Raw genomic sequence first — 14,658 nt, 5'->3', positions numbered from 1 at the left:
TCCGAAAGGAAGTGACTTATCTGGGACATGTCATCTCTGCAGAAGGTGTATGCACGGATCCTGAAAAGGTATCAGCGGTTAAATCCTGGACACGTCCCGAAAATGTCCATCAGCTGAGAAGCTTCCTAGGGCTTTGCACCTACTATAGGAGATTCGTGAAGGACTTTTCTTCCATCGCAAGACCCCTTCACAAGCTGACAGAGAGCAAGCAAACGTTCTTGTGGACAAAAGAATGCGAGGATGCATTTAAGAACTTAAAGGAAGCTTTAACATATGCTCCAATCCTGACGTATCCTCAGCTCGACAGACCATTTATTCTCGACACGGACGCGAGCAATGAAAGTGTCGGTGCGGTTTTGTCCCAAGAAATAGACGGCCAAGAACGTGTAGTAGCGTACTGGAGCAAGTGCCTGTCTAAACCGGAGAGGAATTACTGTGTCACCAGGAAAGATTTGCTCGCCATAGTCAAAGCTGTAGAACATTTCCATCATTATCTATACGGCAGAAAATTCCTCCTCCGCACGGACCATGCCTCATTAGCCTGGCTTTTAAATTTCAAGAATCTTGAGGGTCAAATAGCCAGGTGGATACAGAGACTCTAAGAATATGACATCACTATCCGTCATCGAAAGGGATCATCACACGCGAACGCCGACGCCCTGTCTAGAAGACCTTGCCCAGAAAGCTGCCGATATTGTTCCAGGGTGGAAGCGAAATACGAGCTGCTGACTCCGGTCGCAAGACAAATTACAACATCAACATCGGCTGATCGAGACTCGTGGAGTGATGATGAAGTCAGGAAAGACCAGCTGGAAGACCGTGACATTAAACCCATACTTGATTTAATAGAGTCATCAAACAGAAAACCTACATGGCAGGACATTTCTATGTGTAGTCCTACAAGAAAACAATACTGGGCACTCTGGGATTCACTTCAGTTTCGAAACGGTGTCTTATACCGGAAATTCGAGTCGGATGATGGGAAGACGTTCCGATGGCAACTGATACTTCCAAGATCCCGGATTCCTGATGTCCTCAAAGAACTACATAACAGCCTTACAGGAGGTCACTTTGGAATTATGAAGACCTTACAGAGAGTTCGTGAGCGCTTTTACTGGAATAATGCAAAGGATGTCGTGCAAAAGTGGTGCCGATCTTGCGATGCCTGTGCAGGTCGGAAAGGACCAAGGAAACGCAGCCGAGGCAAGCTGCAACGTTACAACGTAGGTGCGCCGTTTGAACGTATCGCCTTTGACATCTTGGGACCACTGCCACGAACTGCTGATGGTAACAAATACATACTCGTTGTCATTGATTACTTCACCAAGTGGCCTGAAGCGTATCCTATTCCTGTCAAGAGGCTGTTACAGTAGCTGAGGTGATGATACAGCACTGGATTTCCAGGTTCGGGGTGCCTCTTCAGTTACATTCCGATCAGGGAAGGAATTTTACCTCGGTAGTAATCAAAGAACTATGCAAACTACTCGGCATTGACAAAACCCAAACGACGCCATTACATCCCCAGTCGGACGGCATGGTAGAGAGGTTCAATCGAACCATCCTTAATAACCTCTCATTAGTGGTTTCCAGAAACCAGCAGGACTGGGACAAGAAATTACCACTCTTTTTACTGGCTTACCGCAGTGCTGTTCACGAGACTACCGGCTATTCCCCATCACAGATGCTCTTCGGTCGTGACCTTCGTCTGCCTTGTGATCTATTGTTTGGTCGCCCTCCGGATTCTCCTTCATCGTCTGAGGAATATATTCAAGATCTCCAGGCCCGGTTTGAAGTGATGCACAACTTTGCACGAGAGAGAGTCAAATTGGCGACAAAGAAGATTAAGACCCGCTACGACACAAGAGCTACTGAACATCAATTTCACGAAGGAGACAAGGTGTGGTTGTGGAATCCGACTCGACGGAAAGGACTTTGTCCGAAATTACAGTCACCTTGGGATGGCCCGTACACAGTCCTAAATAGGCTGAATGACGTCGTGTTTCAGATTCGTAAGTCTTCGAACTCTAAACCTAAAAAACCTTCGAACTCTAAAGTCGTTCATTACGACAGGTTAGCTCATTACTATGGCCATAGTACGTAATGTAAATAATTGTAAATAGTATAAGACCATGGTCCTTTTTCTTTTTAAATGTATATTTGATTTGATTTGTATTTAGTATTTGATTTGCATTTAGTATTTGATTTGTATTTGATAGCATTTGATTTGTTTTATTTATTGCATTTATTGTTCATGTTGTTCATTATTGTAATGTAATGCTTATTAATGCATGTATGCCACAGTTGTAAGTTTAGCTTCCTGACCAGGGATTGTACTGCCCGGGACGTGCAGTCCTTGGGAAGGGGGCAGTGTTACGAATTTGGTATTTAAAAAGCTAATGTTAGTTCAATTATAAATTAAATGGTTTTATTTCTCGCGCAGTGCAGCGCGTGACGAATATTAAAAGAAAGCTAAGCAGGAAAATTGAAAATACAAGAGCGCGTGCATTAAATAAATAAATATCTCTTTTTGATTTCGAGAAAGTACTGGAAAATTCTAGCGCGTGATTTTAAAATCTTATAAAAGGAGGAAAACATCTCAGTTCGCAGTAGTTGCTTAGTTTGTTGTTGTTTAGAAAACTGCTCTTGTTGATTGTAGCGAATTCGCGGATTAGCGTTCTTTAGCTGTTTTGAATTACGTTCTATTGGACATTTGAGTAGTTAAAAGATAACTACTGTGAGATATTGTAATACTGCATGATAATTTGAGAAAATGTAAGCATTTTTGTTGTGATAATAATAAATTTTTGTTCATTTTTCATCGGACTTGTGCATTCATTTCATAACGAACTCGTACGCACGCAACAATACATTACTGAGAGCCTGCAGACACAAATTGTAAAACAAGTTTTCGAAACAGTACAGTGGTTGGCTTGTTTACACTTAGATGTCCATTGCAATGAAATGTTTCCATGGCGTATTTGAAGGGCTCGATTTGCAATAGCAAGAACTTGGCATCCATAACATATCCTCAGCAATCATTCCGCTAATGTCAATGGCAAGCAACTTAATAAGAGAATAAAACTGTGTGCATAACATTTGGCCCATTTCATTTTGGCTGCAAAGAAAGAAAATTTAAATGTTTACCTAACAAACCTAACGGTTTTGGTAATTGCATGACAACTAAATATTCACTAAAACTCGAAAACTGTTTTAATGTTTGGCTCTGAAACCGCCGTACCTTCCACAACGGAGTGGAAAAGACAGTGATCATTGTTAAAAAATACCGCTAGGACTTTTTGGCAGGTTCTTACATGATTTACGTGTAAATACGGCTGGCTTTTACATTTATTTTTTTCTTCTAAACATTGGTCATTGTCTGCCCATATTTTAAGATTACACGTTAATATATAAAAGTATCGTTCAAAATATTCATTGACGTATGCGCTCGATTTTTTAATATATGTTGCGGTCACTTTAAATTAATATCTGTATGAGTTAAAGAAATGTAGAAAGCAACGAGCGAATGAAGGACAAGAATCGAAAGATAACTTCTTTGTAACCATTTACAGAAAATGTAATAACTGGTTTAATTGGACTGGGTGATGAAAAATCTTCCATCATTTTCATATTTTGGTATATTGGCTTTAGAGCATGAAATAAAGCAAGCTCAAAATATGACCTAAACGTATTTACTCATGTCATCAACAGTAGCAGTTAGATACTCACCTCTCGGAAGTTATATCAGAGCGTGAAATAAATGAAGCTGGATGTATATAAATTGGCAAGATATAATATCGTTGAAACAAACGTAATTTTCCGGGAAACTTTTATTACAGATCAGGTGGCATGGCCAATCCAATGTAATTCTGAACCCAAATGGCTGTCTGAAAATGGAAATTGTCAGATTCTCGGAAAGAAGAAAAAACTGAAGTCAATCATTAAATCAAGAGCTAATTTTTTCTACATCAAAGAAAACTTTTGACCTAATCTGTAAACGATAGAATATAATCTGTTAGATATAGTCACTTTGTCGACATGGGATTCGGTATTTATTCATTTTAATTTACCAGATATTTTATGGTTACGCATCTTTACTGTGAGTTCTCTCTTACCTCTTCCCTGTCAAAATGTAAACCTTAGTTCGTGCGTATTTAAATGAGGTAGAAAAAGGTAGTATTAAGGGAGGTTTTAGACTAGAACGTGTACGGCTTGCTGAAGGACACATTACCAGTTCAAATTCTACGATAGCAGTCTGTCTTTATTGTTGTATATTCTTGGCAATAGTACTTGTCCTCCTCGTATATGATTCAGTGAACTTCGCGTTAATAACTTCTCTGCAGCCTTTGGGCTAGCTTAATATTTAGCTAATTTTTTTAATAGAAATACCTTACTTTTAAATTGCAAAAAAAATATAAAAACAAACAAAAGTGTTTCTTCAGGAAAGGGCTCTTTCAGTTTCACAAGAGTATTTCTTGACTTGCAAATCTGATATCCAAATTAATATGGGTGTCGTAATACTTAATAAATATTTTTAGAGCCACAGCGCATTTAGAGAGGGGCCTTGCAAAGATCAACATTAGAATTATACGTATCGAGTGCTCTTGGAAAAATTAGTAGCCTTCGGAGATGCTATTTTAAAAATGTTTGTAGCAAAGGGGAATTAATATTTGTTAAATTCATTTTATCGTTTAGGCTACTAAGTCGATATTTTAACTTTTTCCGTTTATTAAGGTACTGTTAAATAGTTTAAATTTGTTTTCATTTTTCATACTAAGCCGCATCATGAAAGAAAGAGATTGCTTACCAGTCGACAGTGCATGTTTTTAATTATTTTTCCTTTAATGATCTTTTTTAAAACATTTGTATGGGAACTTATATTATTTCATTAAAATTTTTTGAAATAGATTTGATAAGATCGAATGAAGTGTCAAGAATTTAAGAAAATGCTAAACACTTCTCTGACTCCGATAAAATAAACATTTAATTTTCATTTCTCATATCGAAATTCACAAATAGGAAACCAGGCATTGTTCTTTTTCATTTCATGGTGTTCTAATTTTTCCACTTCAACTGAACTTTATCAGAAACTAGATGATGATGCAATAAATCGATGTCATCGAAACGACACTACTATATTAGTAGTGTTCCTTTATAGGAAATTATCAATATTATAGGTTTTTATAAACAAGATTTTATGCCGCTGTTTACATCAACATCCACACGTTTGATATTTTAATATAAATATTTAATTTTCCTTTGCAGTTAATAACAAAACTTTTGCCTTAGTATATGGCTCTACAATTGCATTGCTTTTATTTCTGAGAATGCATATTTTTATAGTTATTATATCCAGGCTCACCCCAAACCCAATACGGTAATTTAAGTAAAGTGTCCGTGAATATCTGTAGGTTGATGTCGAAGAATATAAAGCCGTAGATGGCAACACAGGGAATTTCTGAAGACAGCGTAGACGCATTGTATTTTAATATTAAATAAACAAATCTTGTACTCTATATATAGAAAGTATTGCCCGCTTATTGCATACCAGTTTTCTCGTCCGCCTATACGGTATAAAAGTTTGTCTCTTTCTTGCTCAGGACACATTTAGTTTCTAAGTTTAGTTGTTTTACTTTTTTGAATGAAACTGCATTGCTTCTTAGATGTAAAGCGGTGGTTTTGTAATGTCTTGGTGTGGAGAAAATGTTTTTCCGTGATTACTAATTTTATGTAACATATATCCGAACTTGTTGGAAAGGTGAGTGCCGACATTTCTCCTTTTAGTGTTACATGTGTGAACTTATAAGAAACTTCCGAAATTCTTATCTAAGGAAATTTTTCTCAAAAATATGGGTAAACCAGACCGGCTTCATGAAGTAAAAATTTCAGCAATTTGAACGTTTCATTGCGAAACGTTCTTTCCCGGAGGACATTGCACCAAGCTCCAGTTTTTTATTGTTCCATTTACGGGGATTAAGAAGGTTAATGAGCACGTAACCCAGTGAACCAGCTGTTGTGTCGATGGCGAAAAGGAAGAAGGCAGACAATAAATTGCTATAAAAGTTGCTTAATTTTGAACTCTCCACTCCCACGATTTAGACTCCGTGCTTGTTCTTCCTTGCTTATTGACGCTGAAAAATTAAACTGTGTAGATTAGAGATGATGGGATGAACATAAATCTGAATAAAGTTACATGAAAGAGGGAAGCCGAATAAACAGTGAAAGATTCCTTGGGAGATGTGTTGCAAACGGCCTACTTCCGTTTACTAGCGTATTTTTGATATCTTCGCTGACATTGAATTTACAGATGAAACTCCTACTAAATTTCTTTAAGAATGCTTTACTATTCCCAAATTCAGGATCCCGGTGCAGTTATTTATTGCATAATTCAGCAAACCTGAATTTTTTATGCAAAATTCTAAGTGGCAGAGCGAGCAGGAATTGTGCAGAAAATTGATGTAATTTTATTCCGGGATAAAATTTTCTTACAAAGTGAAATAGCTAGTACTATTACACTTTCCAGTTTCCTCCTCTCGTATTGCAGTTTTAAAGCATTATTTTTATTCCTTCCCATTTCAACTAAAACTGTCAGTGAAATTCAGTCACTAAACATTGTGGTCGAGCGGAAACAAATAAGAAAAGCTACCTTCAATATCGATGCAGTGGTGAATAGGAAAAATTTGACAGAAGCAAAGATTTAGAAATAAAATATTTAGGAATGAGATTACTATGAACGAGTGCTACTTCAACGAGTGTTTCGTAAAGTTAATTTAAAATAAAAACTCGGATGAAAATTTAAAGGTTCAAATCCCGCGAACGGGCTGGCTGCATGGGCGGTTTCGTGGTTTTCCCCATGTGTAACGTGCATACGAGCCAGTTTCCCTTAGAACGTCCTCCACGAAGGCATCCCTCACTTTAGGCAGATAGCTCTCGTGTGCTTTGCCATAATTGAATAATCCAATCCAATCCAATCTGAGAGCAAATTTGAGAGCAAAATGTTGGAAACGGCTGCTTCGGACAGACAATTACGGATGATCTGCTCGGAGGATTCGACAGTAGGAGAGAGGCTTGTGACTCGATTAGTTTTCATTATTACCATTTTTTTCTTTTCTGCGAACAAAACGGGGAAATCCCTTTTTATGTTTATGTATAAATTAGAGTAATGTAACATTTCCACTTGTGTGAAATATCGAAAAAGATCTCGACATTGAATGATCCGTGCTCCGATTATTTCAACTGTAACGTGCACTTTGTAACCTAGTGGGTTGCAATATATTGAATCTCGAGAACATAGAGTTCGCGAATTTATTTTTCGTTAAGTACGGATACCAAAATTTTGAAAGCAAAACGAAAGTCGCATTTAGGGTACAGAAATAGCTCAGTCGTATTTAGGGTGCAGATTTAGAATAAAATCGCATTTAGGTTACAGATATTAGTCGTCCAGATATAGCTCAGAAGATTGAAAACGAAAGTTTTAAAAGTGACGAAGTCAGTACGTTGTTTAAACAAATTCAGGACAAAATTCGCACGTTTAACAAACAACTCAAGAATAAATTTCGAATTCGTTGCTAAATGATAATACGCTTCAAGATGAATATTTCGAAGAACTTCTCGAAAGTGGAAGAATACCGAGACAAATTCTGTTTAATTTGGTTCGCTGTTGAAAAAATGCAAAGAAGGGAAATTCGGTTACGGAAGGAACTAAAAGCGAGCAAAAAGGGAAATTCAAACTTCGAAACTAGAATTGAGGAAATTTAGTGGAGAACCGAAAGACATTCTTGCCTTTTAATCCAAGTTTGAAACAATTTCACAAAGATGATGCTATTGTGGATTAAGACCAATCTCAATATCTGTTACAATGTGTGGTAGTAGATCTTAAAACGGCAAGATTGGTGACAAGTTTTCCGCCAACTAATGAAAACTATTCAAAGATAATTGCACAACTTAAAGATGGCTTAGAGAGAGATTAACTTTTGGTTCAGATTTATGTACGGGATCCATTTTCCATGGTAACGTAAAATGCTGCTGGTCGGATTAAATGAGATTTAGCTGAACTTTATGATTTACTTGAGAGCAAGCTCATGGCCCTCGAAAACTCAAAGGTAGAACTAAGGAAGAATTTGCTGAATTTTTGGAGCACTTGTTGAGTCCTGCTTACCAGAAACTGTTCAATGAAACTGTTCAATGATACTTCGTCCCAGCAAGATGCTGCGCGCTCTTTGGATAAACGTTTGTGCTTTCTTTGAAACCAAGTGCAAATTGAGGAAAGGATTAAGCTCGCACGAAACCGGGTCGGGAGCTTCCCTTTCTGCTCATTCACTTCCACATTCTGATGTTCCCTATTGCTCTACAGCTGCTGCCTTCGTAAATTTCCAAGGCAATACAGGTAGGCGGAATTTAGGTTGTATTTTTTGTTAGAAATCCCACAATTCTGCCGAATGTTTTTCTGCTCGCAAAATGTGTTTAGAAGATAAACTAAAGCCTTTGGTGCAAACGCCTGTCTATTTTCGCCGCCTACGAGTTGGACATAGCTCACAGGCCTTCAGAAAAAAAGTAAAATGTTTAACATGTGTATAAATTTCACTATACCAATATGTGCTCTAATAGCGAAACTGTAAAGCGAAATGAAACTGAAAGTACTGTTTTTTCAAGTAATGCATTGTCTAATCAGCCAACTGTTAATAAAAATGTGTATTTGCAAACATTTGATTTAAAAATAGTTTTCGAAGGTACACAACTTACAGTTCGTACGATTTTCGACAGTAGTTCACATAATCTTATCTTTCAGAAAGGGTCATCACGTTTTTGCAACTGCGTCCCAAATCGAAACAAACCATTCTTGGGGAGAGAGAGACAAGTCCTAATTGCCATTTAGTGTTTGATGTTAATTTAAGAAATTTTGAGGGAACGTATGAACATAACTTTGAAGTACTTACTCATAAGAAAATATCCGAATCTGTTCGAAAAATAGTTGATCACAATACCCTAAATTAAAAGGTAGAAATATCACCTTGTCTGATTTGCAAGCTAAGGAATATAACATTGAATTACTTTTAGGAGCAGATGCCATCGGGGACATTATTGCTGACAGCTCTCTGAAACTGAACTCGGGTGTGTCTGTAGTGGCAACTGAATTCGGATACACTGTGATTGGTAAAGTAAACAGCTTATCTGAAGAACCTACTTCAGCTACTATTCTAGCATTACTGGAAAATAATTTGTTCAACAATATAGTGTCGTTGCATTCCTCTAATCTTGTGTAACCGAACTCTGGAATTTAGATGCCATTGGCATAACAGACCCAACCGAAGATGTTAAACTAGAACTTGCTCACACCAACACAGTTAAGCAATTCAAAGAGATATTAAATTTTCTTTCCGATGGCCGATATGAATTGCCACCATCCTTTAAATTTGAATTTCTGTTACCTAACAATAAGTCTATGACCTTTAAAAGTCACAAAAGAATGTGTCGACGAATTAATGAGAAAATCAGTTAGGTGAATATAAGGTAGTTTTTGAAGCAACGGGAAGATCTAAAAGTAATAGAAAAGAATTTAGTATGCTTGATTTTTTTCGCCATTTATTTTAACAGAAAGTTGCTTAGTAAGATTTTGTCCAGGTTTATTATTTGTCATGATTCTAGATTTGGAGGATGAAATTTCAAGTTTAATCTTCTTGCATTCTTGCTGGAATATGGCTATTATTTCTTGACAATATCTTCGAAGGATTAAATGGGACCTTCCACTCATAACAAATGCGACGTCTTCGGCGAAAGCAGTAATTTTAGCAAAAGGAAGCCAAGCACTTCTTATAATTTTATTAAATGTAATATTCCATAATTCTGCGCTTATACATGCGCCTTGTGAACATGCACGAACTTGTTTTCTTCTGATTAAAGTATTATTATATAAAATGAGACTATGCCGATTATCAAGGAAATTATTGATAATTTAATAGATATTATAAGTACATTCAATATTTCTAAGTGCTTCTTTAATTGAGGGCCGCCATAATGAATCAAAGGCTGATTTGAGACCTAAGCTGATTATTGCGGAGCTTAGGTTATTGATTTTATTAACATGGATTTGGTTTAGGACTGCACTGGTTGCATGAATGGTAGATTTTTGCTGCCTAAATCCACACTGATTTTCATTAATGAATTTATGATGGTGAAAATGGTATTCAAGTCTTCCTATAATACAACTTTCAGATTTTCTCCAAGGGCTGGTAGAAGGTTAATTGGCCGATAGGAATTAGGATTTTCATGAGCTTTGTTCTTTTTGAGGAAGAGCATGATTTGTCTTGTTTTATAGCAGTCTTGAAAAATACCAAGTTGGAGACATTTATTGCAGATTAGAATTAGCTTAGGATTACTTTTATGTATAATTTGATAGCAGATTCTATCTGGTCCAGGAGCATTTTCGTTATTGAGTTTTTTAATAAATAGATTGAGTTCCATGGCTGTAAATGTGTTATCATTTTCTTGGAAGTAGATTACAACGAATTAATCTTTGTTCAGTTAAATCATCATATATGTTTTCTTTTGGTAGAATAACATTTAGAATGTTTTCTAAAGTGATCTTCGTAACATTTTTATCATTATTTCCCCTATTAGTGACTGTAAGTTGCGTTGGGTGGAAGATTTTGTTGGTTTCAATTTTGTACAATGAGCCATACGTATACTGGTTGTTTGAACAATAGTTGCACCATGCTTAAAGCTTTGTAGACATTATTTGCTTTTTATATGAGGCTTTTCGTTTTTTGTATTTTTGAAGTAGGTTGAGTCGTTCTTCATCAGTTTGCGATGATTTCAGTTTTCTTCGTAATGCTCGTGTTTTGTGTTTGACTTAGCGGAGTTCTTTCGTCACCAGTTGATTTTTATAATGGGTATTGATGATGTTTTGAAGAAGGTACGTTCGTAGGTATCTTGAAACTTTCTGATAAGTTCCTTGGTAATATTATTAAGTTCTGTTTTGGTTGTACACAGAATAATAGCATTTAGAAAGTCATTTGAAATTGGATTGAACTTTTGTTGAAATTTCTTTTCTTTGTTATTATTGATTTTAAATCTGGTAAGTGCAGTAAAGGACGTATATTCAGTTATATCAAAAGAGATATATTTGTTATAAGATTCGGTATGTTCATCTAGTATTGATCTGTTGTTAATTTTATTATCAAGATGTGTTGTAGAAATAAGAAGATCAATCCAATATTTATTGTAGGTATTATCAAAGGTAGGTCGGTCAGTAAAATGATTATGTAGAATGAGATTGCTTGCATTTAAAAATTCTTCAAGTATTCCTCCTCTGTGGTCGGTTTGTAAGTATCCCCATTAAGTACTTTGCGAGTTAAAGTCTCCACTAATAACATGCGGACTATTATTATTGTTGTAAGATTTCATTTAGTATGGATAAGGTTTGATTTGGATTTTTGACGGAGATATATAGATACTAGTAATAAGAAGCTGAGATGCATTAGTATTGATTGAAATTGTGATTATATCTCGAGTATTAATAATTATTGTAGAATTCCATTTATTGTTTGGAATGAATATGGCTGTACGAGGAGATAAAACACCCGTTGAAGCATGACGTTGAATAATTGCCCAGATATTTGGACTTCTTCCTAATTTGCCAGTGATGCAATAATTTTCTTGTTTTATAATAAAACCTGCCAGATAATCTACTTGATACTGACATAGTTGGTCGGTGGTGGTCTTTGCTCTTTGAAGATTTATTTTGAGAAAGCGGATGCCATTGTTATTCTTTTTATTGATGGAAAGGGTCTATAGATAGTCTGCAGGATCTTGCATTATTGTTGATAATATGTATTGGATTTTACTCGTCTAACTTCTGTTTGATATGTGGACCAGGAAATAGCTAAAGCTGGATGTTTACAGTCAAATTTTGTTTCATACTTTTCATTGTTAATCCAACAGTTTATGCAGTACGGAGGTTGGGAATCACAGCAAGAAACATGATATTTTCCGCCGTAGAATGAGCATTTTGGTTGGTTTGTCTTATGAGAGAAATCCTGACAGACTTGACATCTGCGTACACCGATAAACTCGGTTATTTTATTGGTGCGCTATCCAATATATATTTGTTTTTTACTCATAAAATTTTGGAAAGTTTGACCGTGACATTTTATGATCCATTTATCAATATTATTTTGATAATTCAGTTTAAATAAAGGCCTTAGGTGGGAAATATTTGATTATGTTTCTTGGGCTATAATTTGAATCAGTTCATCAGAGTTGAAATTTTTTGGAGTATTATGAATTGTGCATTTTGGTATTGTGGCTTCCGGAAGTTTTACGTTAACTATATCTTTTGCAACTGTTTTGGCAATGAGGTTATAGCTGATTTTTTCTATACCTTCTGGGTTATGACAGTGTATTGCAAGGCTTCCTTGAAGAAAGGTGTTTATTCTTTTGACGTTGGTATTTAATGCTTGCAGTGGTATTATTTGCAGTGGTATATGATTTATTTGTTCTATTTTTCTTTTTCGGGTCTTGCTTCGTTTGGTCATTAAATCAATCGTTCTACAGTCGTTATCCAGTTCTGGCTCTTTTCGCAGTTCATCCGGTTTCCTTTTCGGGTTTGACAGTTCTTTTCCGGTTCCTGCTGGTTTTGCAGATTTGGATTCTTTTCCGTTTTTTGCTTCTTTTCCAGGTATTGCGTCTTTTCTGACTCATCTATCTTTCCAGTTCTGGCATCTTTTCCGGCTCTTGCTTCTTTTCCATTTTTTGCATTTTTTCCAGTTTCTTCTTCTTTTTCAGTTCTTCTTTGTTTTTTAGTTTTTGCATTTTTTCCAGTTTCTTCTGCCTTTTCAGTTCTTCTTTGTTCACTTGTTTTTGTATCTCTTCCAGTTGTTTCTCTATTTTCAGTTCTTCTTTCTTTTCTAGTTTTTGTATCTCTTCCAGTTTTTTCTTGTTTTTCAGTTCTTCTTTCTTTTCTAGTTTTTGAATCCATTCCAGTGTTTGCTTCTTTTTCAGTTCTTGCTTCTTTTCTAGTTTCTGTTGCTTCTCCAGTTTTTGTTTGTTTTTCAGTTCTTCCTTCTTTTCCAGTTTTTGCTTCTTTTTCTGCTCTTGTTTCATTTTCAGTTCTTGCTTCTTTTATAGGTTTTGCTTCGCTTCCTGCTCTTGCTTCTTTTTCAGTTCTTGCTACTTTTCCAGTTCTTGTATCTTCTCCGGTTCTTGCTTCTTTTCTAGTTTTTGTATCTTTTCCAGCTTTTGCTTCTTTTTCATTTCTTGCTTCTTTTCTAGTTTTTGTGTCAATTCCAGTTTTTTCTTGTTTTTCAGTTCTTGCTTCTTTTCCAGTTTCTCCTTCTTTTCCGGTATTTCCTTTTTATTCAGTTCTTGTTTCTTTTCCAGTTCTTGCATCTTTTCCGGTTCTCGCTTCTTTTCTAGTTCTCTCTCGTTTTCCAGTTTTTGCTCCTTTTCATGATCACAAGGATGGTTTTCCAATCTACAAAATAATCAGTATATCTTGATTTCAGTAGTAAAAAAGTGAAAGTAATGCAACGACGATCACGTTTAACATGTACAACACTTTAATATTTAGATACTATATAACACTTTGGGCTCAGTTTCATAGGGAAAAATCTCCCCGTAGATTTATTGCCTGACAGAATATTTTTCTACAAAGGGCGAATTTGTTGTTTTCGTTATAAGGACCTAAAGCCAAGCAGAGAAGTTAAAGAATTTGGCGTGATTTGTATGCAATAAGCGACCACCATGAATCTCACGTAGAGTGTGATAATTTGCAAAGTTTCAGTGCCTTACTTTTCCTTACTTAATTTTTACATAAGTTGTAATAATAATAATAGTAATAATAAACAGGTGGTTTAAAAACAGAGGGAAACAATGGGGAAAATTGCAGAATAGGAGAAAAAAATGAAACTGAAATCAAAAATGAAACAACTACAAAAAAAGGATGGAAAACGCATCTTAGAAGATATACACGTAACGTTCTTTCTGAATCAGAAAAACCTGTATTTAAACGAGTATAAGTTTGAGAGCTTTAGATTCATTTAGTTTTTAAATCAATTACTATTTCTTACGCTTGCTAGATATTTTAAATTTCTTCAATTTTTGTATAATTTACTTACGTATTTTGTATTTTAACCTTTTCTTATTATTATCCCAGTAGAGGTAACTTTACACATCATTACATTATCTCCGAGTTTCCTCATTTAAGTCATCTTTCTCTCAGAACAATCCCTTTGCATCGCTGGCTGCACAGGTTTCAAATTTTCTCTCGTTATTTCAAATTCGGAAAATATTGCTGGTCTATTTCGTCGTCCAGCAGAGCAGCACTAGGAGTTTTGCCACCATTTGTCTTCAATTGAAAATTTTATTCTCATTCTTCAGTTACATTCTTTAAGTTTTAATTATTTATACAGGAAGAAAGAAAGAAATCAAACACAGTAAAACAAATTAGGAAAAGAAATATCTGTTTTCTCCTATATTTATTGTTCCCTGTAATTTCTTTTGCCTGTTCCATTAAATTTATTGAAGGAAAATTTGCTAAGTTTTTCAAAATGTATTTCCTAAATCTTTATGCGAATTAAGCCTTTCTGAGCGTTTCGGCTAATGGCCGAAATCAATTTAATGGCTTTCACAATGTAATGTTTGAATATTGACAGCTGCCTATAC

Source organism: Stegodyphus dumicola, chromosome 2, assembly GCF_044657685.1.
Source record: "Stegodyphus dumicola isolate Sdum_Otavi_A_Nest chromosome 2, ASM4465768v1".
Taxonomy (NCBI): domain Eukaryota; kingdom Metazoa; phylum Arthropoda; class Arachnida; order Araneae; family Eresidae; genus Stegodyphus; species Stegodyphus dumicola.
This window is presented reverse-complemented; position numbering follows the sequence as displayed.